Source organism: Rhipicephalus sanguineus, chromosome 1 (assembly GCF_013339695.2).
Source record: "Rhipicephalus sanguineus isolate Rsan-2018 chromosome 1, BIME_Rsan_1.4, whole genome shotgun sequence".
Lineage (NCBI taxonomy): Eukaryota > Metazoa > Arthropoda > Arachnida > Ixodida > Ixodidae > Rhipicephalus > Rhipicephalus sanguineus.
This window is the reverse complement of record NC_051176.1, coordinates 3,880,117-3,908,101: the sequence shown is the minus strand read 5'-3', so window position 1 is coordinate 3,908,101 and position 27,985 is coordinate 3,880,117. Positions and strand designations below refer to the sequence as shown.

Here is a 27,985-nt window from a genome sequence, read left to right as displayed (position 1 = left end):
GAGCCACGTTTCGAAAGCTCCCTCAGTAGAACTGCTGCCAAGGCACTGAGTAATTCTGTCGGGTAGCCGGCGCGTTTCAGTCGCTCGACCTGGGCGCTAAATGCTCTTTGCACTTGGTGAGGGCAGGACCTCTTCAGAGCACTTCTGAGAACTTCTGAGAGAAGACCTCCTGAGAGAAGACTAAGAAATAAAAACAAATATAGCTAAGCAAAATAGAAAAGCGGTTCTGTATCAAACACAGTGAATAAGTATAGGAACACGATACAGGCGGCACCCCGAAGAGCTAATAATAATTGTGGCGTTTAACGTCCTACGGAACCACGATATTAGATAGACGCCGTAGTGGAGGGCTCCAGAAATTTCGACCACGTCGTCTTATAAAACTTAAATATAAGCACACGAGCATCGAATTGCGGCCGCCGCGACCTACGGGTTAGCAGTCAAGCACCATAACCACTAGACCACCGCGGCGGGTAACCCCTAATTAGCCATGAGAATTAGGCATTTCAGGTAAGACCACAGAAAATTCAGTGCCTATATCAAATAGCGTAAACCGACTCGTTGAGACGCTCATTAGAAAATTGAAGCATTTTGTATGAAAATGTTTCTCGAATCTCTTTGCTAAGATTTTTCAGATGGCTCCTAATTATTTACGTTATTATGATGAAAACTTAATTTCGCTATTTTACTAAGCAGTAAGCAGAATTTTTGTTCATGTATATAATCCAAGCACGCGCAGATTATTATATATTTGTTCTGAACGTCGCCTTGACATAGCAGTAAACTTAAGAAGAATACAAGTCTGTAAACAGTAGCAGAAATATTGCAGAGAGCTAAAGTGAGAATAAAGCGGAGTGCTTGCTTACCTTGCCAGCACGTTAAAGACATATTGCCGTAAGCAGACCCAGAAAAAGCAATACAGAAACATAGATATGGGACAGAAAAGAACAGCTTAGAAAGAACTTGTGCTAACAATCCAATCAGGATTTTGAAAACTCATTGAATAAAAGAAAAAGAGACGTACGCCAAGATAGCTTCTGTTACGTGAATGCTTGTTGTGCTAAATCCAGCATCGGTACCGGCGGTGCTATAGCTGTTCGAATCTTGTTTCTATATAAGTCAATCTCATTGCATGCAAGTCAAACTTTCATCGACGAGGTCCTTCGAATCGGCGATGTCTGAAAGCCACGAGATGCAAAGCAACCTCTTTTCTTGCATTCTTCCGACTTTGTAGCGAAGCACAACGCAAGAGAAACTTTGATAACGATACTACAGCGGCATCACAATTTGTGCAAAAGACACCGCATGCATTGGAGTACGTGGCACAGGACAGTGGCTAAGAGCGAAGTGCCAAGCATTGACACAACTAAAAAGGAAAAAAAAGAAACCGTGAAAACAAACTGTCCTCTGGGCGTAGACGTTCGCGCGTTTGTCTGTCGAGACAGCGCGAGCACCACCACGTGACTCTGCTCACTCGAGAGGACGCTCAGAGCTCATCGCCTGCCCTCGCTGGAAAACTCTGGCGGAAGGATAAAATAATCTCAGCCTTTAATTTTATTCTGGTTACTTAGTGGCAACAGTATCAGATTGGGAAGCGGAGTTCATTCAGCGTTTATTGTTTCGCACGGTGGAATTGCGATCGCAGTATCTTGTATCTTAAGATACACGATACATTCTTCAATGTATCGGAAATACAGATACTGATACACGTCTTGCGAGACGTATCGCGATACAGATACAAGATACCCAAAAAGTGTCTAAAATAGTATCGAAGATACATGCATCTTCGATACTGCCCAGCACTGGCTACAGTACACTCTAGCCTCCCTCATGCAACCGCCGTGCTGCAACTCTCTCGAACCAAGCGACAAAGATCTTTTAGGGGGCCCACTAGGGCTAGGCTAGCCTCGCTTTACCGCGCTGGGATACACTCTAGCCCCGCTCACGTAAAGGCGCGTTTGTAGTCCGACGTTATCGGCGCGGTGGCGAGCGTCACATGCGTCGGAGCGCATCGGCCGAGTCCAGTTATACGTGTGCTGTGGCAGCCGTCGAACTATGGTCTGTTTTCGCTGACGTGACGCAGCGCATCCGCGCGTCTACCCTACGTCGCACTATAATCGCGCCTTAAGAGGAGCTAAAAACGCGAACGAAAAAAGAAAACATAACTAGCGTTTGCGCGTGTTGCAGTTGATATCGCCACATTAAGTGCTTGTTTTCCTCCATATGAACAGCTCATTTAAGCAAAACGTGTACTCGATGAACGGGAAAAGGCATTTTTGGGCGCTGAAAAGATGATATAGGCACGAACCTCGAAATAGGCACTGATAGGCACAAGAAATGTTTGACTAAAACGTTTCCCTTGCCTTAGTTCGTGCTTATATGTTAAATAGGCTCGAAACGGACTCCAGGAATCAATAGGCATTTTGCCTGAAGTTCCGGTCTCTACTGATCACACACTGCATGTCAAACACGGAACCACTATTAACAAAAGGACTTGTTTCTGGGCTAGTTGGTGCGTATATTGCTTAGGTACAGACGACTGAGGCGCAAAATACATTTCTTGAAAAAGGGAGAAGCAGAAGAGAAGACAGAGAAGCGCCAACTAACAACTGTTTAATGACAGACTACGAAAGGTACAGTAAAAAAAGGAATCATTTCCGCGCATGTGTGAACAGTAAACATCAGACGGGCAGCGACTATGGTCAAGCCAACATAGTATCTAGGAAGCGCATTTCTGTCGAATATAAAGATATCGAAGTGTCACTGACACAATCAGAACCTTTCTTTTTGACATAGAAAGCTTCCAGCAGCTGTCTAGCAGTTTGTTGTATGCTTCTGCCAAGACTCTGTACTTGCGCAAAGCATGGTTCACATCCGCAGGAGTTGCAATGCGCCGGAAGGGGCGCCTGGTCTCTCTTACCTAAGCTTTTGGCATGCTCCCTCAATCTGTCATTAGTGCAATGCCCCGTCTGTCCGAGGTAGGACTTGCCGCAGCTTAGGGGTATCTCATATACCACCTCTTGTGCACAGCGCCTGAAAGGTTTTTTGTGCTGCTTCCGACAGCCGGCTCCTCGCGTGTGATACGCGGGCACAATTGAGCCAACTTGTTGGGAGCTGAGAAAACGACCGGGATGCCGTAACGGGTAGCCACCTTCTTCAGGTTATGGCTCATATGGTGTATACATGTAACTACCTCTGGCTTAACCCGATCCCTTTCTTCCAAGTGCCTAATTGCACCGGCAGCGCTGGCTTTCACCTTCTGCAGCAGGGATTCAACCACGGAACCAGTGACAGACCGATTGAAACCGGCTTTGGAAAGTCTTTGAAGCTGGTTCCCAAAACTATCCTGCATAACGTGCTCACATGATCTGCGCAAGACCAACTCCAAGCAAACCAGAGCGGTTCCACGCTTCAACAGTTTTTGCGTGTGCCGAGTCATACTGCAGCAATTCTTTCTTGCATCGTGGGAGGTACGCACAGCAAACATGATCGCTCAATATCGTTAGTTTTAAGGTTGAAAAACTGCAATGAGTTGTCTTTGGGAAGCTCATTAGTAAACGTGAGACCAGCAGAGTTTGCTCTAAAAACATCTAAAATCTGCTCAACCATCTCAGGACGAGGCAGAGGGCATCTATAGATACTATGTTGGCTTGACCATGTCGCTGCACGCCTGATGTTTTCTGTTCACGCATGCGCGGAAATGTTTCCCTTTTTACTGTATGTACCTTTCGCAGTCTATCATTAAACACTTGGTAGTAGTTGGCGCTTCTCTGTCTTCTGCTTCTCCCTTTTTCGAGAAATGCATTTTGCGCCTCAGTCGTCTTTACCTAAGCAACCACTATTAAATCAATTACCACTAGGTTCCTCAAAGTACCAGGCTTAGACGACGGTGGAGCGCAATTTGGCAAATGGTCTGCAGACGACGGCGGGTCGACTGCAGACCGCTGCGACATGTTTGCATTAGCGCTAACACCACTAATCTCCACTTTACACCGGCCTTTCATGTGCACGTTGCCTTGAACGTTTATTTCACGCTTCGTCTTGAGATTCAAAAACAATAAAAAAAAAGCCCGTGATACGATCATTTAGTAAGCACTTACTAGCCATTCAAAACACCGTAAGGAGAGCGTGAAACAGCTTTTGTAACATAGCACGGGAGCTCTAACTACCGATGACATAAACGTGATGTGCTTGCTCAAAGTAGCTATCACTGGGCCAAATGTTACCTAAGTGCTGCCTGAGACGCTAATTTTATTTCCAAGTGGGCGCACAATGAGCACGCAACATACCGCGTCGAGCTTCGCTTGTGCAATTTGAACACACTTACCTGTTAAATTACGTCTTCGCCGGAAGGTCACAATCGCCGTCTCTGCCAAAAAGAGTTTCGTCCACGTCATAGACATACTTGCACTGGACAGCTTCCGTCCTTTCTACAGCACTCTCGCGAAGGTACCCGTCCGCGCACACCACATCGCCCGCTGCGCCACAGTGCAGTCCCGATGTTCGCTGTTCTTGCGCGTTCCAAAGTTCCTACAAAACGACGCACATCGGGCAAAAGCCGTGGTAGTGTCGAATGACGTTCAGCGTGTGTTTTAACGTGGTCTCGTACACCTCGCGGCGGCTCTGTAAGGCCACATGTTTCTCAGCCAGGGCGGTGTAGCGTGTAAATTTTTGGCATGCAACCTGGCCAACGCTGGTTTACCATAACCTGCCAGTCAAGCAGGCCACGCGCACAAACACAAAAGAAATGGCTTTAGATATACGTGTCTAGGACTCGGGGAAAACTGTTGCATGGTGCTTAATTTTGCAGGCGTCCTATGCTGAGGCAGACTATAAACCGTATAATTAGAAGGGGACAGAACAATCGAAAGTGATCAGTATCTACGGAGCTCTGCACTCATCGGCATTAGAAATCTGATATCCGAAGAACTGCTTGTCCTGTCGTAGTATGTGGTACGGACTGGAATATGAACTGCTCAGACTTCGTCATCACGCAAGAAATTATTGTGAAAGTGCCTGCAGTTTCAATAGCAGCAGCTGCCACTTTGAGCACACTTTTTATTATCGTTATCTGGTCCGTTCAGGAAACGTCATGCAAGACGCTTGAAGAGAGTGTCATTTTTGCGACAGCGCAATTCCTGCACAAAATGATTGCCGAAGTCAACAATTTATGCTTTAATCTCAGCAATTCTGATTTTGAATGGTTCGTGCGCTGCTTATTTGCATTTCCGCCGGAAGACCTTTGCATTTACTCATTTAAATAAAAAACGTCGAAGTTGTTTCCAAACATGCGTGGCTACTTTTGGCTACTTTTGCTGTCCTTGGCTCAAGTTGGCTACTTTAAGCGGGTTTCTCAAGTTTTCTAGCTATCTTTTGTGTTTCCGACCTGGCAACTTCTCAAGTTTTCTAGCTATCTTTTGTGTTTCCGACCTGGCAACCCTAGCTAGGAACGTAACTAGGGAGCGTAACTAGGGTGCCGAGATGTTTTAACGCGATAGCGTTTGAGCACCCGCTCAAAAAAAGGAAGAAAGAAGCCGTCGTAGTCAGAATAAGAAGGAAACCGCCACTTTTTCACGTCAAAAATTCATTAAATCAGGTTTCGTGGACAAACTAGTTTGTTAATTTAGGTTGATGAGAACACTGAACCCAATGGGCATCTGCCAGGGAATGGAATCTTCTTTCGATTAAGAACTTGGTAAAATCAGGTATCGTTAGGTTGAGTTTAAACCGTAATTGCTAATGCAATATAATTCCTCCTTGGGATGCAGGTCAACGTACTTAAATATGGGATTTGAAAGTTCTTGAAAACCCTAATATTTTGGCCTTGATAAATCTTCACAGGGCATATCTGATGCAAGAAGGATATTACTGCGCACCTTTCGGCGCATTGTAATACCTGCTCTTCTGTGCCGAGATTTAGTGACGTGAAGATTCTGGGCAGAAGCCATGATAAACAGCGCATGAACTTCTCGAGGCTTTCCATATCAAAGAGAAGAATGATGACTGCGTCAGTCAGACGTCGGTCTTTCTGTACAATGCGGAACATAATTTTTTCAAATCTTTGATATGATACGCCCCCTATTGTTTATTGTGATGCTGCGTTTGCGCTTTGGGATGCTTATATATGTGCCATAATGTTGTAGTCTTCATTAAAGTTGTGAGTAGCGCCTGTCCCGTCGGTTTGTGTTTCTTAGTTTGTGATGTGTGTTTTTTAGCGCTGCAGTATGTCACTTAGCAAGCACCAACTCGCCCGATAACACGTTCCCCTTAGAATAACAGAGAGCTGAGCTAGTTGGTAAGTATTCATTCTAAAAAGACAGGGCCTGCAAACATGGACACAAGAAAGAAGTCAGGACACCACAAACGCCGACTAACAACTGAAGAGACGCACAACGGCTGAAAAGAAAGAAGGCACGAAAACTTATCTGCGCATGCCCATGCAACAGGCGAACATATCAATCCGGCACGCGTGGCGGTCTACGTGGAAGATAACTGTTAAGGCATTTGATTTCATCTTTATGCAAGTTAATCGACGGTTGGCTCACGCATGCGCTACCACTATTCTCGATATGCCATGCTTCAATCATCAGGCGCGTTTCTTCATTTCTATGCCGGTACATTACTGCGCATTCCTCAAATTTTGGCGTGCACTTACAATCTCGACAATGTAAAGAAAGATTAGAAGGTGAGCCTCCTGTTAGCGACCTCTTATGTTCCAACAATCTCTGGTTAATGCATCGCCCCGTCTGTCCTACGTAGAAGCGGCCGCAGCTGAAAGGGATCTTATATACCACACTCGTACGGCAATCAGTGAATTTTTTGGTATGTTTTACGAAACAAATATCGGTCCGCTTCTTGTCTTTTACTCCCTCATTCTTTGCACAGCGGCACAAATCTTACCTAGCTTATTGGCAGCCGTGAAAACAACATTAACGCCGTATCTACTTCCTACTTTCTTTAGCCTGTGAGATACGCGATGAATGTACGGTATACCTACCCCACGTTTCTTCTTATCGCTTTCTGCAACCATGCTCGGACTTAACACAATAGACTTCTTTAAACGTTCAGCGACCGTGGCCACTGCATCACGAGGATACCCTACAGCTAAAAGACGTGCAACCTTTGCGTTAAAGCTATCACTCATTTTGTGCTCACACGACTTGGTGAGGGCTGACTTAAGGCAAGACATGGCGATGCCGTTTTTTACAACTTTCGAGTGCTTTGACGAAAAATTTAACAGCGGTTTCGAAGATCTAGGAGAATACTGCCAACACACGTGGTTCTTCTGGAACGTTAAGAAAATGTCTAGAAATTGTATTCCATTATTCTGAGGCACCTCTTTAGTAAAGCTCAGCCCTCCTCCATTTAATTCAAATTTTTCACTCACGGAAGTTACCAACTTTTCAAAGTCCTCACCACTACAAAAAATCAAGTAATCGTCCACATAACGAAAAACCTTAATAACCGAATTACCTAAGGCGCCTTCCAAAAGATTGTCAATCTTGCTAAGGTATAAATAACTAAGAACCGGAGCAACTTTAGAACCAATACATATCCCTGATTTCTGCACATAAACGCCTTCCTTCCAACCTACCAGCGTCGACTTTAAATACATGGAAAGGATTTCTAGAAATGCCCCTGTAGAAACACCACATTTTTCGGTGAAAACCGTCTGGTCCTCTTGTTCGTTAATACATTCATTAACACATTTTAACAAGTCCTCATGCGGCAAAGAATAATACAGGTCTTCAATATCCATACTAAAGGCCTTACAACAGCCGGGGTTCTCCTCAGAGAGGAACTGAACTAGCGCCTGAGAATTACGCATACGAAAGGGTCTGAAAAACTCAAAGAGGTTAAGCAGTTCTGCAAATAACTAGATACAGCGACCTGCCAGGTGCCTTGCTCTGAAACGATTGCTCGAAACGGAATCTCGTTCTTATGTGTTTTGGCTGAAAAAAAACAATTCCAAAGTTAGTGATTTGGCCTTCTTGACATTACAAGCTATTCTCTCAAGAATATGTCTTAACAAAAGGTCGACAGCTCGTTGCCTAACTACCGATGGCTTAAGTTTTACCGTCCTAAAATTCTTTGCTATGGCTGTTAATGCTTTTTCTGAGAACAAACTGTCCGGCATAATTACAAAATACCCTTCCTTATCTGAAACTACTGGCCTGAGTTTCTTCTCGACACAGTAATTAACCAAAGGCCGGATAGGATCAGGACACTTGAGATGCATATTAGAACCCTTGATGCTAGCAACGCAGTCTGAAATGCAGTGGGAACGCTCTTCTTCAGGAACAAGTCTAGTGATTGTACGCGGCAAACTTAGAACGCCTATTGGTTTCAGGTTCGGCTTAAAACAGTATTTAGGACCTAAGGCTAGGGTTTTGCAGTGACTATCATCTAAGGCAGCTCCTCCAAGAATTAGCAAGTTATTTTGCGGTGAAACAGTAGAAATAATCTTCCTCTTACATGGTTGAAGTTCTCGAAGTTTTACCCTCCAAGTGAATTCCGCATGCTGGTTAGCTACCCTCATCCAGTCGGCGTACATCTGCTTCTGGCGGCGATCGTCACGCGAAGTCGAACAACGGACCTTGAGGCATTCCTGGTAAAATCTCACTTGACGCCATGATTCCGCGGTCAATATGGCACATATCCTCCTGGCATGTCCGGTAGAAGGTTGCAGAAAGCCGCACAAAAGTTGAACTTCAAAGCCGCACAAAAGTTGAACTTCAACTGGGCAAACTCTATTTTTTGAAAACCATGAAAAAGTTCTAGCACGGACCAAGCAAATAGCAATTAAAGAAGCCAAAGATGCAGGATTGTTCAGATAAGTAGGGGAACACGGAAAAGGGCTCAGAGTACTAGAAATGAAGCTTAGAATAACAGAGAGCTGAGCTAGTTGGTAAGTATTCATTCTAAAAAGACAGGGCGTGCAAACATGGACACAAGAAAGAAGTCAGGACACCACAAACGCCGACTAACGCCGACTGTGTTGGCAGTATTCTCCTAGATCTTCGAAACCGCTGTTGAATTTTTCGTCAAAGCACTCGAAAGTTGTAAAAAAACGGCATCGCCATGTCTTGCCTTAAGTCAGCCCTCACCAAGTCGTGTGTGCACAAAATGAGTGATAGCTTTAACGCACAGGTTGCACGTCCTTTTAGATGTAGGGTATCCTCGTGATGCAGTGGCCACGGTCGCTGAACGTTTAAAGAAGTCTATTGTGTTAAGTCCGAGCATGGTTGCAGAAAGCGATAAGAAGAAACGTGGGGTAGGTATACCGTACATTCATCGCGTATCTCACAGGCTAAAGAAAGTAGGAAGTAGATACGGCGTTAATGTTGTTTTCACGGCTGCCAATAAGCTAGGTAAGATTTGTGCCGCTGTGCAGAGGAAGAATGAGGGAGTAAAAGACAAGAAGCGGACCGATATTTGTTTCGTAAAACATACCAAAAAAATTCACTGATTGCCGTACGAGTGTGGTATATAAGATCTCTTTCAGCTGCGGCCGCTTCTACGTAGGACAGACGGGGCGATGCATTAACCAGAGATTGTTGGAACATAAGAGGTCGCTAACAGGAGGCTCACCTTCTAATCTATCTTTACATTGTCGAGATTGTAAGTGCACGCCAAAATTTGAGGAATGCGCAGTAATGTACCGGCATAGAAATGAAGAAACGCGCCTGATGATTGAAGCATGGCATATCGAGAATAGTGGTAGCGCATGCGTGAGCCAACCGTCGATTAACTTGCATAAAGATGAAATCAAATGCCTTAACAGTTATCTTCCACGTAGACCGCCACGCGTGCCGGATTGATATGTTCGCCTGTTGCATGGGCATGCGCAGATAAGTTTTCGTGCCTTCTTTCTTTTCAGCCGTTGTGCGTCTCTTCAGTTGTTAGTCGGCGTTTGTGGTGTCCTGACTTCTTTCTTGTGTCCATGTTTGCACGCCCTGTCTTTTTAGAATGAATACTTACCAACTAGCTCAGCTCTCTGTTATTCTAAGCTTCATTTCTAGTACTCTGAGCCCTTTTCCGTGTTCCCCTACTTATCTGAACAATCCTGCATCTTGGGCTTCTTTAATTGCTATTTGCTTGGTCCGTGCTAGAACTTTTTCATGGTTTTCAAAAAATAGAGTTTGCCCAGTTGAAGTTCAACTTTTGTGCGGCTTTCTGCAACCTTCTACCGGACATGCCAGGAGGATATGTGCCATATTGACCGCGGAATCATGGCGTCAAGTGAGATTTTACCAGGAATGCCTCAAGGTCCGTTGTTCGACTTCGCGTGACGATCGCCGCCAGAAGCAGATGTACGCCGACTGGATGAGGGTAGCTAACCAGCATGCGGAATTCATTTGGAGGGTAAAACTTCGAGAACTTCAACCATGTAAGAGGAAGATTATTTCTACTGTTTCACCGCAAAATAACTTGCTAATTCTTGGAGGAGCTGCCTTAGATGATAGTCACTGCAAAACCCTAGCCTTAGGTCCTAAATACTGTTTTAAGCCGAACCTGAAACCAATAGACGTTCTAAGTTTGCCGCGTACAATCACTAGACTTGTTCCTGAAGAAGAGCGTTCCCACTGCATTTCAGACTGCGTTGCTAGCATCAAGGGTTCTAATATGCATCTCAAGTGTCCTGATCCTATCCGGCCTTTGGTTAATTACTGTGTCGAGAAGAAACTCAGGCCAGTAGTTTCAGATAAGGAAGGGTATTTTGTAATTATGCCGGACAGTTTGTTCTCAGAAAAAGCATTAACAGCCATAGCAAAGAATTTTAGGACGGTAAAACTTAAGCCATCGGTAGTTAGGCAACGAGCTGTCGACCTTTTGTTAAGACATAATCTTGAGAGAATAGCTTGTAATGTCAAGAAGGCCAAATCACTAACTTTGGAATTGTTTTTTTCAGCCAAAACACATAAGAACGAGATTCCGTTTCGAGCAATCGTTTCAGAGCAAGGCACCTGGCAGGTCGCTGTATGTAGTTACTTGCAGAACTGCTTAACCTCTTTGAGTTTTTCAGACCCTTTTCGTATGCGTAATTCTCAGGCGCTAGTTCAGTTCCTCTCTGAGGAGAACCCCGGCTGTTGTAAGGCCTTTAGTATGGATATTGAAGACCTGTATTATTCTTTGCCGCATGAGGACTTGTTAAAATGTGTTAATGAATGTATTAACGAACAAGAGGACCAGACGGTTTTCACCGAAAAATGTGGTGTTTCTACAGGGGCATTTCTAGAAATCCTTTCCATGTATTTAAAGTCGACGCTGGTAGGTTGGAAGGAAGGCGTTTATGTGCAGAAATCAGGGATATGTATTGGTTCTAAAGTTGCTCCGGTTCTTAGTGATTTATACCTTAGCAAGATTGACAATCTTTTGGAAGGCGCCTTAGGTAATTCGGTTATTAAGGTTTTTCGTTATGTGGACGATTACTTGATTTTTTGTAGTGGTGAGGACTTTGAAAAGTTGTAAGCAGATCGTCCCCATAAAAGGGGGCGCAACGATGCAACCGTTCAGTTCTTATCAAAGAAAGAAGACTCTTTTCCAAAGTATCATGTCATACACTGTGAAAGCACAGAGAAGAAAGCGCGAAACATTTCACCGTTTCTTGTTTCGAAGTGCCTCACTGAGACCATCGGAAGTGGCTACAAGGCCACCAAGATGGCAAGTGGGGACCTTCTAGTCGAGTTAAAAGACAAGTCACAATTCCTGAAATTGACAAACCTCACAGCGTTTGGGGACAAACCCATCACCGTCACCGCCCACCGAACCATGAACACTGTTAAAGGTGTCGTCTCGGACGACGACCTAATGGATCTCACCGATAGCGACCTCCTGGCGGGCTGGAAAGATGAGAACGTGATACAGGTACAGCGTATCAAAATGAGGAGAGACAACAAAGAAATTCCAACTAAGCATATAATACTAACGTTCAACTCTTGCACACTGCCCGACGAAATAGTAACGGGCTATCTCAAACTTCCTGTAAGACCCTATATTCCAAACCCGCGGCGCTGCTTCAAGTGCCAACGATTGGCCATGCTTCGCAGAGTTGCTGTGGGCAGCTTACCTGTACATGGTGCGGTACCACGGGAAACTTCACAGACGACTGTAATGCCGAAGTCCACTGCGCAAACTGCGATGGGGACCACCCGTCGTATTCCAGATCCTGCACAGCATGGAAAAAAAGGAAATTATCACCATCAAATTCAAACACATCAGTTTCCGCGAAGCAAGGCATCGTGTTTCTCCATACTTTCCTAGAAAATCTTTCGCCGAAGTGGTGCAACAGGGGCAGCACCACAACGGCACCAGGCGGCCGCCCAGCTACGCGTAGCGTACTGGAGCGACCGTCACTCGCCCCCAGGGTGGATGCAGACAAGGCTGCTCTGCCCCCACTCAAGACGGCCACACCGGAGGCCTCGACATGCACTGGCCCGAGCCAGGGCAGGGGGCAAGCGGTGGGGGTCCCATCGACCTCGGGAACAGTTGCGTCGAAGGCTTCGTCGTCTGAGACGAAGCCCAGAAGGCGCACGGGAACGCTCGTTAGAGCGACTGTCCAACGCTTCCCCGGAGGCTATGGACACTACCGCGAGCCAGTCGCTGCAGGCAGCGTCTAGGGAGCGGCGAGCTTCGCTCGACCGCTCCAAAAAGGACAAAACCCTAATTAAAGGGCCTCAAAAAGGCCCTGTAAAATAAACAAACTTGCATTTCCATAACCTCAAAGGTTATGGTTACTTTTGTTACAACCACAATATCTTCAGACATGTCACCTCAAGCTTCCACATCTTTTATTCACCTCTAACTTCCTTTTATGTAAACTCTTATTCTCAAGATGCCTTTTATTCTCCATTGGAATTGCAGAGGACTGCTTCATAACATAGGTGACATAAAAGATATGCTAAATAGATTTTCTCCAGTGGCCATGTGCTTGCAGGAGACCAATCTAGGAGAAAAACACAAACTTTCTTAAAGGGTTCACTGTAGTGCGGCGCGACCGCGTTCACGCTAGCCGGTTGTCTGGCGGTGTGGCGATAATCGTCAAAAGCGGCATCGCAGCACGAGAAATTAGTCAACAGTCACATTGAGGTCGTGGCCGTCACTATTTTAGCTCATAAAACTGTCACCATATGTTCCGTTATATTCCTCCACATACGCATTTTACTGTTAAGGATTTAGAGCACATTCTGGACCAACTGCCTGAACCATTTGTTATAGCAGGGGATTTTAACGCGCACGGAACGCTCTGGGGAAGCAGTACAACCGACATCAGAGGACAAATCCTCGAAGATTTTATCCTCAGCAATGACATATGTCTTTTAAATACTGGTAGCGTCACCTACTGCTCCCCAAGCACAGGAGCTACGAGTTGCCTAGATATAGCACTGTGCTCGCCATCGCTACTTTGTGATTTTAAATGGAGCGTCATAGATAATGTTTATGGCAGTGACCACATGCCTGCTGTCATAAAACTCACACAAACCCTCCCTACTACTCCATCTAGACCACCTCGTTGGAAACTACATCTTGCAGACTGGGCGCTGTTCACAGAAAAAGCCGCCCTAGAAATAGAGGTGCTTCAAGGGTTAAGCATCGATGAGATGAATGAGGCAATCACTACATGCATACTCGCAGCAGCTGAACGATCTATCCCACAGTCCTCCGGCGTCTTAAATAAGAAACTTAAACCCTGGTGGACAAGGGAGTGCACACAGGCTAAGAAAGTGCAAAATAAGGCCTGGGGCATTTTTCGTAGATACCCCACACAGACAACCTCGTATCATTTAGAAAGGCAAGGGCAAAGGCAAGATTTATCCGCAGGCAGGCTGAAAAAGTGTCCTGGAAGAAATACGTCTCATCTATAAACAGCTCCATCACATCTAAAAGAATGTGGGATCAGGTGCACAAGTTTACCGGCAACTATAGTTCATATACCATCCCCATTCTTTCAACTCCTAGTATGCAGACAACCTTAGACGAACAGGCAGGCTTACTAGCACTGCACTTTTGCACTATTTCGAGCTCAGCCAACTATTCGACAGCCTTCCTAAAACACAAACAGTCAATGGAAAAACAAAAGCTTCCCACAACTGGTTTTAAGGACAAACCATACAATGCCCCCTTAACCCTTCAGGAAACGAACAGTGTACTTTCGCAGGGCAAGAAAACAGCACCCGGTCCAGACAGAATACATTACCAAATGCTCGCCCATCTGTCCCAGGAAGCGGTGAAGACATTGTTGCACTTCTTTAACGTTATCTGGGAGACTGGAAGAATGCCAACAAATTGGAAGAAAGCTATCATCATTCCCTTTTTGAAAGCTGGAAAAGATCCTACCTTACCAACCAGCTACCGGCCCATAGCACTCACAAGTTGCATAGCAAAATCCTACGAGAGCATCATTAACATTAGGCTAACATACGTCCTCGAAACCGATAACTTATTAAATGTCCATCAGTGTGGCTATAAGAAAGGATGCTCAACTACCGACCACCTCGTTCGCCTTGAACACATAGTTCGAGAAGCCTTTTTGTACAAGCAGCACTGCCTAGCAGTGTTTTTTCGATCTTGAAAAGGCTTATGATACAACTTGGAAATATGGCATCTTACGAGACCTGGCGGATCTAGGAATCCGCGGACGGATGCTCAACTGCTTGTCCGACTTTCTATCAGACCGAACGTTTCAAGTTCGTTTAGGCTCAACGCTTTCACGTCCATTTACTCAGGAAAACGGTGTGCCTCAGGGCTGTGCCTTAAGCACAACCCTCTTTGTCATCAAAATGAACTCTGTCAACCAGGTCATACCATCCACTCTTATGCACTCACTTTACGTCGATGATCTCCAGATAGCATGCCGGTCAGCTAACATGGCGACGTGTGAACGACAGACTCAAATCGCACTAAACAGGCTAATCCAATGGGCTCACAAAAACGGCTTCCGCTTTTCAGAGGAAAAGACTGTTGCCGTGGCGTTCTCTCACAAACGAGGCTTGCAACCAGACCCGGTCCTTAAACTAAACGAAACAATATTGCCAGTAAAACAGGAACAAAGGTTTTTGGGTGTAGTATTTGATAAGAAGCTTAACTTTCTTTCACACATTAATCATCTGAAGGTCAAAGCCAATAAAGCTATTAATGTCCTCAAAGTCTTGTCCCGGAAGCGCTGGGGCTCCGACCGTAAATGTCTCCTACACATCTATCGTTCGTTGGTACGTAGTAAATTAGACTACGGTAGCATTATCTATGGTTCTGCAAGAGACTCGTACCTCAAGCGCCTAGACCCTGTCCATAACAAAGGGATACGTCTAGCCACAGGTGCCTGCCGGACCTCGCCCATTCCTAGCTTGTACGCTGAAAGCAACGAACCATCCTTGGAGTACAGGAGAACGCAACTGATGTGTACATATGTCCTACGAGTTCGTTCTTCACCAGACCATATATGCTACAAAATTATCACATGCTCTGACCAACGACTACACTACACGAACAAGCCAAGCGCCATTAGACCATTAATACTGAGATTTGAGGACAAATTTCACGCCCTAAATGCCCCTAATGAAGCACTCTCCGTTGCCAGAAGACCAGCTAGACTGGCTCCCTGGAATGACTTCTCCAAACACCTTGACTTTTCACTAACACATATAAAAAAACAATACACCCCACGTGAACATATACTGCAGGAATTCCGCACACTACAAGAAACGTACCAAACTTACAAAGAATTCTATACGGATGGTTCTAAGACGTCTGCGTATGTTGGAAGCAGCGTTGTAGGAGGAATACACGAGCAAGTAGCCAGACTGCCGCAGTTCGTCTCTGTCTACACCGCTGAATGCTATGCCTTGTTGATGGCAGTAAGAAATATTACTAGCTCAAAACATAAAAAAGCAATCATTTTTACAGACTCCTTAAGTGCTCTCAGAGCCCTAAATCCTCAATCTCAGTATGAGCCATTTACAGGTGATATTCTAAATATCCTTTCTCACCTGCCGGAAGACAACACCATACGCATCTGTTGGGTCCCGAGCCACGTTGGTATTCCAGGTAATGAAAGAGCGGACCAATTAGCTGCAACGGCGAAACACATGCATCACTCAAAGATCAACATACCCGCTAGGGATGGGATTCATGCAGTTCGCCGCGCCATCACCTCACATTGGCAGCATCAATGGAAATCACAACATAACAACAAGCTTCATCTAATTAAACCTGTCCTTGGTGAATGGAAGACGTGTTTTCACCAGGAACGTTTTATTGAAGTGGTCCTGTGCCGACTACGAATAGGCCACACACACGTCACACACAACTATTTGCTGAGAGACGAAGAACCACCAACATGCAGTAAATGTCACGAGGAACTAACAGTACTACACGCTTTAATAGCTTGCCCACATCTGGAAACGCTCAGACAAAAACATTTTCATACGTTTTATAAGTTAAACATTCCATTTCACCCGATGCTACTCCTTGATGATGAGCCTTTAATACCCTTGGCTAATGTGATCACCTTCTTAGAGGAAGCAGAATTATTAAACAAACTGTAATTATGATAGACTGTGCCACCTTCACCATAATAGCAGTCTAACTAATGCAACCTGCAGCACGGCCTCGCCAGAGAGACCCTTGCTGCGGCAGGTATTTTTAAATCAGGCACTGGCCTCCCGGCCCTTGGATATAAGGACACGGGCAGAGCAGTAGTGCTACGTAAACGCCGCTACAGTTTTACCATGATAACCTCGTGCACCGTTCATATACATTGACAATCCCACGCATCGCGCCCATAATTTTAGAGTATATATATTTTACGCGCTTATGCAACAAGTAATTTTAGGCCTCTCTACAGCCACGCTACACCATTCATCATATCCCATTTGTCATCTCCAAGCACATAGATCATAGTGTACTTTCACTATAGCTTTTTTCCTCTCTTATCACCGTGTGTCTGGCGCAGCATAGCCTTAGTCGCTTTTGCGCCATAAAACCCAACATAAACAAACAAACAAAAAAAAGTTGGTAACTTCCGTGAGTGAAAAATTTGAATTAAATGGAGGAGGGCTGAGCTTTACTAAAGAGGTGCCTCAGAATAATGGAATACAATTTCTAGACATTTTCTTAACGTTCCAGAAGAACCACGTGTGTTGGCAGTATTCTCCTAGATCTTCGAAACCGCTGTTAAATTTTTCGTCAAAGCACTCGAAAGTTGTAAAAAACGGCATCGCCATGTCTTGCCTTAAGTCAGCCCTCACCAAGTCGTGTGAGCACAAAATGAGTGATAGCTTTAACGCACAGGTTGCACGTCTTTTAGATGTAGGGTATCCTCGTGATGCAGTGGCCACGGTCGCTGAACGTTTAAAGAAGTCTATTGTGTTAAGTCCGAGCATGGTTGCAGAAAGCGATAAGAAGAAACGTGGGGTAGGTATACCGTACATTCATCGCGTATCTCACAGGCTAAAGAAAGTAGGAAGTAGATACGGCGTTAATGTTGTTTTCACGGCTGCCAATAAGCTAGGTAAGATTTGTGCCGCTGTGCAGAGGAAGAATGAGGGAGTAAAAGACAAGAAGCGGACCGATATTTGTTTCGTAAAACATACCAAAAAATTCACTGATTGCCGTACGAGTGTGGTATATAAGATCCCTTTCAGCTGCGGCCGCTTCTACGTAGGACAGACGGGGCGATGCATTAACCAGAGATTGTTGGAACATAAGAGGTCGCTAACAGGAGGCTCACCTTCTAATCTTTCTTTACATTGTCGAGATTGTAAGTGCACGCCAAAATTTGAGGAATGCGCAGTAATGTACCGGCATAGAAATGAAGAAACGCGCCTGATGATTGAAGCATGGCATATCGAGAATAGTGGTAGCGCATGCGTGAGCCAACCGTCGATTAACTTGCATAAAGATGAAATCAAATGCCTTAACAGTTATCTTCCACGTAGACCGCCACGCGTGCCGGATTGATATGTTCGCCTGTTGCATGGGCATGCGCAGATAAGTTTTCGTGCCTTCTTTCTTTTCAGCCGTTGTGCGTCTCTTCAGTTGTTAGTCGGCGTTTGTGGTGTCCTGACTTCTTTCTTGTGTCCATGTTTGCACGCCCTGTCTTTTTAGAATGAACACGTTCCCCTGCTGATGGACACAATGTGCTAGGTCTCATCTACCATGCGTTTGCCAGCATGCGGAAAGGTGACAATTGAAAATGCCAGCTCTTCGATAAACAAGTGTGTTTCTGCGCTTGGTACATCCCGATGCATCTGCACAACCTGACCTGCCTCATGTTGTAAGGTGAAGTGCCATTCCACTCACTGAAGGTGGTTGACCAGCGGGGGCGCAGTGGAAGTTGTCTCAAGGTTGCGTAAGCGAGCAGTTTCAGTGTAGCTTTTCCGAAGAACGCTGTTTTCGGGCAGCGTCTTCATTTTAATCGTCATTTTGCGCAGCCCCGTAAGATGCGCATGCACGGCATAATTTTTTGGAAAGGAGCAATTTTTCTACATGTACAATTAATTATCCATGTCGGCTCTATGTGTTCTCTTCCAGATGGCTTTTATTCCACTACCGCAAAAGTCAACCAAGTCTTCATACAATATTAGCATTGCACCGTGGGTACAACTCACTCATATCATTAAAATCATATTCACATTATGCAAGCATGCGTGCATGGCCGAGTTCTGAAAACTCGTGCATTCGGAGCGTGTGGGTCCGAGTTCAAATCCAGCCTAGGTAACATTTTGTTTTATTCATCAACTTTTTTTAAAGTTGCGCGGGTTCGAATGCATGTTCCGCCGCTCCAGAGAGGGTGCAAGAGGTGCCACTTCATTGCTTCAAAGTACACCACTGCTTCCTGGGTGGTGCTGTTGTTTTTGGCCGACGCATGCAGCGATCCGCTTCAAGCTAGCGTATAATGTAATAATATAATAATAATATCTGTGGTTAACATTTCTCATGTGAAACACAATTGGTTTCGTTTACACATGACCTTTTTGCGGCATTGGACAGCGGACTAATCATTGATTGTATATTCTTGGACTTTTCTAAAGCTTTTGATCTTGTTTCTCACCAGTTACTCTGTTTTAAGCTAAGTAAATTAAACATTGACCGCAATATATTAAGATGGATCGAATACTTTCTCGCTAACCGAACTCAGTTTGTCACCACCAACAATAACAATTCACAAGAGTCTCCTGTCACTTCTGGTGTGCCACAGGGGTCAGTTTTGGACCCTCTTCTCTTTCTTGTTTACATCAATGACCTGCCTAATAATATTCTATCATCAATTAAATTATTTGCTGATGACTGTGTTATTTATAGAAATACTTGCACTAATACTGACGCTAATTTCCTGCAACAAGATCTTAATGAAGTTTCTTCCTGGTGCACTAGATGGAACATGCGACTTAACGCTAATAAATGCAAGGTAATGCGAGTTTCTCGCACCTCTAGTTCTATTGATGTTCCCGAATACCTAATTAACGATAGTGTTTTAGAAAGTGTTTCATGTTGCAAATATCTTGGAGCAAAATTTACCTCTGCCCCGCCACGGCGGTCTAGTGGTTATGGCGCTCGGCTGCTGACCCGAAGGTCGCGGGATCGAATCCCGGCCGCGGCGGCTGCATTTTCGATGGAGGCGAAAATGTTTGAGGCCCGTGTACTTAGATTTAGGTGCACGTTAAAGAACCCCAGGTGGTCGAAATTTCCGGAGCCCTCCACTACGGCGTCTCTCATAATCATATAGTGGTTTTGGGACGTTAAACCCCAGATATTATTATTATTATTAAAATTTACCTCTAATCTCTCATGGCACACTCATGTCACCCACGCAACTAACAATGCCAATCGCACTCTTGGCTACCTACGAAGACACTTTTCAAGGGTACCTTCAGCCCTTAAACTCATACTATATAAAACCCTTGTTCGTCCTAAGCTCGAGTATGCAAGGGCTGTATGGGATCCCCGCACTAACACACTAGTTGAAACCTTAGAATCCGTCCAAAATCGGAGTGCATGTTTCATCCTTTCAGACTATGCACGCACATCTAGTGTATCATCTATGAAAACAGTTTTGGGCCTTCCACTTCTTTGTTCGCGCAGGAAAGTGTCTCGTCTTGTTCTTTTTTATAAAATTTACCACAATCCACAACTAAAACAAGACCTTCTTTCCAAACCACACTAAATGTCATATAGATGTGACCATCCCCACAAAGTACACATTCCTTTTTCACATACCAAGTTCTTTCACGATTCCTTTATTCCCACTACCTCGAACGAATGGAACCACCTACCCTCCTCTGTTGCCCAATTGACCGATGTCACTGCTTTTAAGGCTGCTGCTGAATGCGATGTTTACTTTTAGCAACATTTTTCTTTGTTCACTCTTATTACTATGTATACTCTTACCCACTCCCTTCTGTAACGCCTTCGGGCCCTGAAGGTACTGAAATAAATAAATAACGTCCCAAAACCACGATATGATAATGAGAGACGCCGTAGTAGAGGGCTCCGGAAATTTTGACCACCTCGCGTTCTTTAACGTGCAGCTAAATCTAAGTACACGGGCCTCAAACATTTTCGCCTCCATCGAAAATGCAGCCGCCGCGGCCGGGATTCGATCCCGCGACCTTCGGGTCAGCTGTCGAGTGCCATAACCACTAGACCACCGTGGTGGGACATCCACATTATTAGTGACGCTTCACCACCGCAGAAATTATAATGGGCTGGTGTCAGTGCATCAACTCGTGACTGGAAGCACTGTTGGCGTACTGTTTTACTCATACCCTTGTCGCACGAGGAAGCTTAATGTCATTTGTACCTAACGGCATTTACATTTAATGTGCTTAGCGGGCTGCCACACGGAGACATCTAATATCATTAAACGAAAATCACTTGTGCGAACGAATGAGTTTGCTCAACTCATTCGAATGCGTTTCTATTGCAAATGCGTACACTCGCCGAGAAAGGGCCACGAGCAAGCTACAGTGAAAGCTCGTTAATTCTGATTTCATAGGGCTGGAAAAAATGACCTAAAAAAACCGAATGCCGTATTATTGAAAATATCAAGAAAACAATGAACAAGTGTCTATTACATCAGTGCATTTTCATTTTCTTGGTGAATACGTAAATGTAGTTGTGGGTACACAACTTTAATGCGTCCACACGAAAGGCCGTAACAGCAACAACTGAACAACTCAACTGATTGCGGGAGCAAACACAGTTTTTGTCTTCTGAGGGCGAGAGTGTTCTTATGCACTGGCGCTCGGTTAAGTAGCGTCGACGCTGCGCGCAGGCGCAGAAGCGGCGCCGCACCGTGCCGCCACACCGTACTTATTTTGCATAGGAGCAGTGCAGAAGCCGCAATTTTCGTCATTCGTGACATCGTTCACAATGTGACCGCGGCTCAAGACCCCGTGTCTTTAGCCGAAATGTGCTATGAACCCATTCCGTAACGGGACACTAAAGAGGAAAACGATTTTTCTCATATTAGTAAAGTACTCTTTCGCGATAAGAAAAACACCACGCTTGCTGCGAGAAGACGCTTAGTAAGCGAGAAAACGCGCAAAAACAAAATGTGGGTGGCGACGCCACCTTGAAGTCTCCGCACCATTCGCCGTGACGTCACATGTTTTGACGGTGCCTACTTGGGACTACGTAGTTCCTAATCGGTAAAAATGAAGTACATTGTCCTCTGAATGGGCCATAGACATAACATACCAAATTTAGGGTAACTTTGTTGAGCCAATGGCGCCAAAATTCGCTAAATACACTTTGAAATTCGTGATCTCACGCGGGGAGATTTCGGCGCTAAATTTAAAAATGAATCTTTGAACATGATTTTCTCCTGTATTAATGAACCTATGATGGCGAAATTAACGACATTAGAGTTGTTAGAGCACAGTTTATCGACCTAAACCGATTCTTTGTTTCTCTTTAGTGTCCCTTTAATACGTACCGCCACAATCAACACCGCCACGCGCACATGACAAGTTCGCCGAAAAAATGGCTGGAAACTGTGTGTTCCTCCATCTAGCAAGCGAGTTTTATGCCAGCATGCGAACCGCGGCTAAAGCTCTTCAATTCCTTCCATCATGTTCTGTGAAATTACTGCTTGCAAGTACTTACAGTAAATTATTACAACACATTTTAGCAGGTTTTATTGGTCAGTACTTGAGTGATCACAATGTCCTATCCCCACTACAACATGTATTCCGAAAGGGGTTATCGACTACAACTCAGCTTGGGTTCATGACATCTCCGAGGTACTTGACTTGTCCGGGCAGCTTGATGTGCTCTTCGATTTTAGTATAGCATTCGATGAGGTGCCCCACGGAAATATAGGCTCGAGTGCATTGGTCTCCCTTCAAACATTATATCATGAATCCAGGCCTATCTTCGGCACAGGCAGCAATTTGTAGAAATTAACAAATGTGCGTCCGCTGCGCGCCACGTAACCTTGGGCGTGCCGCACAACAGCGTATTGGGAACACTCTTATTATTGCGATAGCAATTATATGGAGTCTCGGCTGATTTTTGCCGTCGCCGCCATCATGCACCATATATATATATATATATATATATATATCTATATATATATATATATATATATATATATAAAAGCCATAAAGAAAAAAATAATTCAGAAAAACTTTCCGACGCGCGGACTCGAACGGGCGACCTCTCGCTTCGCAGTGCGCGGTGTTTGACGGTTATGGCCACGAACAGTGCCGTCTTTGAGTCTGCTAACGGCGAGCTATTTATATAGACCATTTACTTCAACATGATTTCTTATTCACCACATAGATGGCGCGTTTTAAAGATAGTCGTCCCGCTCCTGCGAACGCCGTTGCTCTTCGCCCTACAGGGCGTGGTCGCCTTCGTGCGCTTATCTCGAGGAAAGAAGGGGGCGGCCGGGGGTGGAGCGGGGAGTTTTATGTCTTGTGCTTTCCCCGCGATGTCCGCGCTGAAGTCACAGAGCGTACGAAGGTCACTTCGCTCGCTGCAGCGGCCGCGTTTGCGAAAGGAGTAAAGTAACAACTGTGACAGTTAGTTCGTGCTCGTCCGGTGTGTTCGTTCGTTTCGTGCGTCCTGCTTTATGTTTGAGCAGTGCGCTTCAAGTGTCGAGCTGTGACGCAGGATAGTTCGCGCTCGTCCTGTGTGCGTTCTTTTCGTGCGTCCTTTGGGCTCGAGCGACGCTCTGGCAATTTCGAGCTGCTTTCCGTTCTTCGCGTTACATTCCAATTTATTGCTATCGCATTCATTGCTTCCCCGTTGCGTTGAAACTGTCTTTTTCTTGATCTATATAAGTGATGTAATAGAAAATATCCCTCATGAAGTGCATGTAAAATTATTTGCGGATGACTGTGTCACTTTTAAAAAATTGCCTTGCAAAACGATCATGTATGCTTGCAGAATTCAGTAATAGAAATTTCAGATCGGTGTAAACATCGGGTAATGGAAATGAATGTACAAAAAACAGTCTTGCTGGAAGTAACACGAAAAATGGAACCTAGCATATTTTGCGATGTTCTAAACGACAAGAGAATAACAGATATGTTGACAAATAAAAATACCTAGGGGTCACATTTAATGACAGATTTGCTTGGTCAGACCATATATACCTTACATGTTCTGCAGCCTTGCGCAGATTGTGGTTTCTGAAACGAAAACTTAAAAAAGCACCGATAAATACCAAAATTTTAGCATGTAACACATTCGTGCGCTCAAAACTTGAATATGCGGCAGTTGTATGGGATCGCCACACCAAGAAGGACATAACGAATTTAGAGCGTGTGCAAAGGAAAGCCGTTAGATTTATCTTTGGAAAATATAACAAAGAAGATTCGCCGTCATTACTAATGCTTAGCAAAAATATAGGTTCACTGGAACGTCGGCGTAAACTTAGTCGTCTGCAGTTCTTACACCGCATAATAAAAGGGCAAACTGGGCTTGAATTGCCCCATTATGTAACACCTCTATAAACAAGAACTAGACAGACACAACTTTTGCCTTTCGCCAATATTTGCCAAAACTGAATCTCACATGCACAGTTTCCTTTCCGCGCACCATAACCGAATGGAATTCCCTCCCACTTGATGTCATACAATCGAGGTACTTTGCAAAAGAGTTGGAAAACCATTCTCCCCAAAATCCAGCGTAAACTTTAGCAGTGCATGAAACTTTTCTACTCATTTTATTGTGAGTTCTTAGCTGTGCTCAGTGCCTTTCTATTGTTTGTAGAGCGTTTTATTTATTTTTTCCATGAAGGTATGATTTCATCTGTGCGTTTCTTCATTGTATTTATTGTATTACGTTTCTGTTTCCTGCTGTTTTTTGCACAGAGTTTTTCACCGAAGTGTCATTTCGTCTATTGTGCTAAGCAAGCATTTTGTCTTCTGCCATATCGCAATAGGTTGAATCATTTTCATATATTGTTTATATTTTCTTTTTTTTCTTGTATTGTGTCATCTTGTGATTATTTTGTAATTGTATTGCCCCTCCTGCATGGACTAGCACACTGTGGCCTGCACTATCAATAAATAAGTAAAAAGCGCGCGCATTGCCCGAAATCAGAACGAAGCTACTGAGTGCCAGTTCCACTGTGGACGAAACCGTGGGCTCTAAAGACACGGTCATATTGTCACGGGGTCGTGACGTCGACGAAGACAACAGCTGGCGTGGTCAAGATGAAACTCTTTATTTGGCCGAACTTGTGGCCGGGAAATGAAAACTTAAACTACAGCAATACGCGCTGTACACTGATAGCGGTGAACTGGGCGTCGGCCGTCGAACAACTGACAAGCGGTGAAGCGCGTCGGCATTTATACATGCGCCGTCGAATATTCCAGCGTTATCGTTGGTTGTCGCGCAAGCTCTAGAATAAGCTCGAGTGTTCGCGTCTGCGCGCCATCTTAACAAAACGATCTACAATAACCGAGAAGCTTCTCGAACATTGAGGCGCGCTTTGCGCTGAGCGTTGCTCACAGTGTTTCTGGGCGAAAACCGAATACAGCAAAAGGGATAATAAGAAAGGCACGTGGCAATATATATAGTGTCCATGCAGGTCTGAAGGCAAGCGTACGGCTTACGTCCAGGGTCGAAAAGAAACTGCTGAGCACTGCATGGGCTGCTGGATAAACCTCGCTCGCTAATGCACAATCATGGATGGCGATTACGCAGTTTTGGAGGCATGCGGCGGAAACGAAAGTACTGCTTATCGCTGCCTTGACCCCAGCTGTTGCTATTTACGCGATCATAGATAATGTCCACGCAGTTCGCGTGCGTCGAGTAAAATCGAAAACGAAACGCTTACCACAGCTGCTGAAGCTTTGATCCCTAACAACGCAATTGTGGCAGGATTGTGGATGGCGACTACGCCTTTCTGAAGGCCCGCGGCCTTTTCGGTTGTTCGCAAACGCCGTTATTGCTCCTTTGCGTGGCACACTTGAGGCGCTTTGTGCTTGCCACGCTCCGAGGATCATCCGAATTAACCGGGTTGGGGCAAAATATGACCAAATTAACGAGTTTCATGGCATCGAACAATGTATATTCTTGCCAAAACCAGAGAATACGTTGCAATTGTCAGATTTTCATAATTAAGAGAGGTCGAATGAACTAGCTTTTACTCTATAAAAATAAAAGGTAAATAATGCATTGCAGCAATTTATACGTTTTTATTTTAAAGTTTATAGTTCAATTTTTTGCCTAATAATTCAACTTGTTTGTTCTGAAATGTTTCAGTAGTGTCTCCGTTACTGTCAAGACTGGCCTTGTCAAGCCATGTGTATTCGTCAGTCCGAATGCAGCTTGTGTACAACCAGTGGCCGTCTGACAAGCATCTGCTGAAAACAATTTTGTACCGTTAGCTACACTTGCCTAGCCGGAGCCGATTTCGCGTGGAGCGTCGTGAGCCGTGCTGCGCATGCGCGAGGATCAGTGATGTCACGCAGCTGGGTCACCGGAGCTGGCATCACACGCGCTCCCCGGCACCGCCGCGCGCAGCTCGCCGCTGCTGGTCTGCGCCGCATTCGAGAGGAGTGACGTCGTAGACACAGTGGCGCCAGCGCGCGCGCAACTATTCGCCTTCGCTGTGCAGTCGCCGTCTGACACTGCGCTGGGGCCGCTTGATAGCGCCTCTGACTGGCGTTTGCAGGTGGGTAACGCCATGGAGAAGGAGAGCGCGAATGCTGCTCGACGACGCAGAAGAGCCGAGAAGCTTATCTCATCGGATCCCGAAGTAGTTGCCTGGCAATTAGCGGTTACTGTGTTGGGGCCATAGAGACGGCAGCGTGTTACTTCACTGACCACCGCGCCGTGTTTGTAGCAATAGAGAAGCAACCTCACATTGAGCAAAAATAAATATGCATGTGCCACATAATACGTATACCGTGTCTGCGTCATTGGAGCAGCAGTAAGCATGACAATCAAGCTAATCCTAGACAATCTGGATAGCTAAGAATAATCAGCTGAACTTTTGCTAACGCTACGTATATCCTGGCATAGCCGAGCTAAGCCACTGCAATTTTTTTAACACGAGGTGTTGTCAGGCGCGCTTCTTTACCATTTTTATGTAACTGCTCCGCTGCAGGCATAACTGCTGATTCTTATATCGTGGTTTTGGGACGTTAAACCCCAACAATTATAACCACTGATTTGCGCGATCCGCGCCCGAAGTCTGCGAACCTTCCAGATTATTTCAGAACCTTCTGTTGAGTTTATGCTGGAACTAACGTGGCCACCAGTGACAAGGCTCGAATATTCCATGCCGCATATATAATGCCGCAGATCAGATTATCGACGGCCGACGCTTTGTTCGCCGCTATCAGTGTACAACGTGTATCCCTTGTAGTTTGACGTTTCGTTTCCCGGCCACAAGTTCGCCCAAATAAAAAGGTTCGTCTTGAAGCCGGCGACTGCTGCCTTCCTCAACGTGACGTGACAATATACATAATGTTTTTTTTTACACACGCTGGAATTTTTTTTAACGTTTCATTTTTATACTGCATCGCAATTGCCATCGTCTGTAAATCTCCCGCCGTGTAGCAGGGCACGGCACCTAATGTCATTTGACGTGTGTAATGTGATTAGATACAAATATCGTTAAACCTTATCGTGTGACAGGGGTGTTAGTTTTGGAATACCACAGCTAAGCTTTGACCATTAGTGCTAACGACTTTTGTATTGCTTTAAGAGACTTTGTTCAGTGAAAACTTTGATGGGTTCTATTGACCCAATGGACATTATGAGGAAAACGTTGGCAGCATCTATTAGCTGAAATGCAGGCATTTCCAGTAGACAAAATATTACCTATTCTGTGTGCAAGGGCTGTTTGAACCACTTGTTGCATTTTGGCTGCACAGAGACCATGTACTAAACGAGCACCTGTCACAGCATCTTGACTTGCTTTTCACCAAGTGCCACTTGTTTTGCAGGCACGGGATTCAGCAGATCTTCAAAGTCTCACTGTGTAGTTTTCCACTTGCCCACCAGGCCAGGAGTGGGATCTGTGGTGGTTGTACTTCACCACAAGTCATGACGGAACAAAAGAGCCTCCGTTGTGTTGCGAAATTTCATGGCTGCGTGTGTTGTGCTACGTACAAAGATTTCCTGCTATTTGCTTCCTTTTTGAACAGTATTCATCACTTCACTGTATGACTGTTGATTCAGCTTTGCTCTCATTGGGCAATTAAAAGGTGTTTTCAGTCAGTGCGAGTTGTGCCGATCCAGCGCATTTGCTCATGGTCATCCATTTTATTGCTTCTACCCTCACTGACCCAGCTGTTTACTGTTAAAACAGTACTAGAAGACAAGATGCTTACTTAGAAGTAGAGGTGTGCGCCGCCGCGCCGCGCCGCCGCCGCCGCCTGTTTTTGGTCACGCCGCTCGCGCCGCCGCCGAACTCCCAAGAGAGATGACGCCGCCGCCGCCGCCGCCGCGCAATAATTGCGGCGCGCCGCCGTTAGTCTTTTCTTTTAATTCGAATGGCGAATTTGGAAATAAAATA

The 27,985-nt window shown here is 45.1% G+C and overlaps 1 protein-coding gene across 1 annotated transcript in view; it reads left to right on the top strand.

Annotated features, from left to right (window-relative positions):
* LOC119389293 (uncharacterized) overlaps window positions 1-27,681 on the top strand; it is a 450,101-nt gene extending 422,420 nt beyond the window's left edge. The window contains exon 10 of the mRNA XM_037656505.1: window positions 27,414-27,681. The gene's annotated coding sequence lies outside the window, so the exon portion shown is untranslated. The remainder of the gene's footprint in view (window positions 1-27,413) is intronic.
* The last annotated feature ends 304 nt before the right edge of the window (window positions 27,682-27,985 follow it).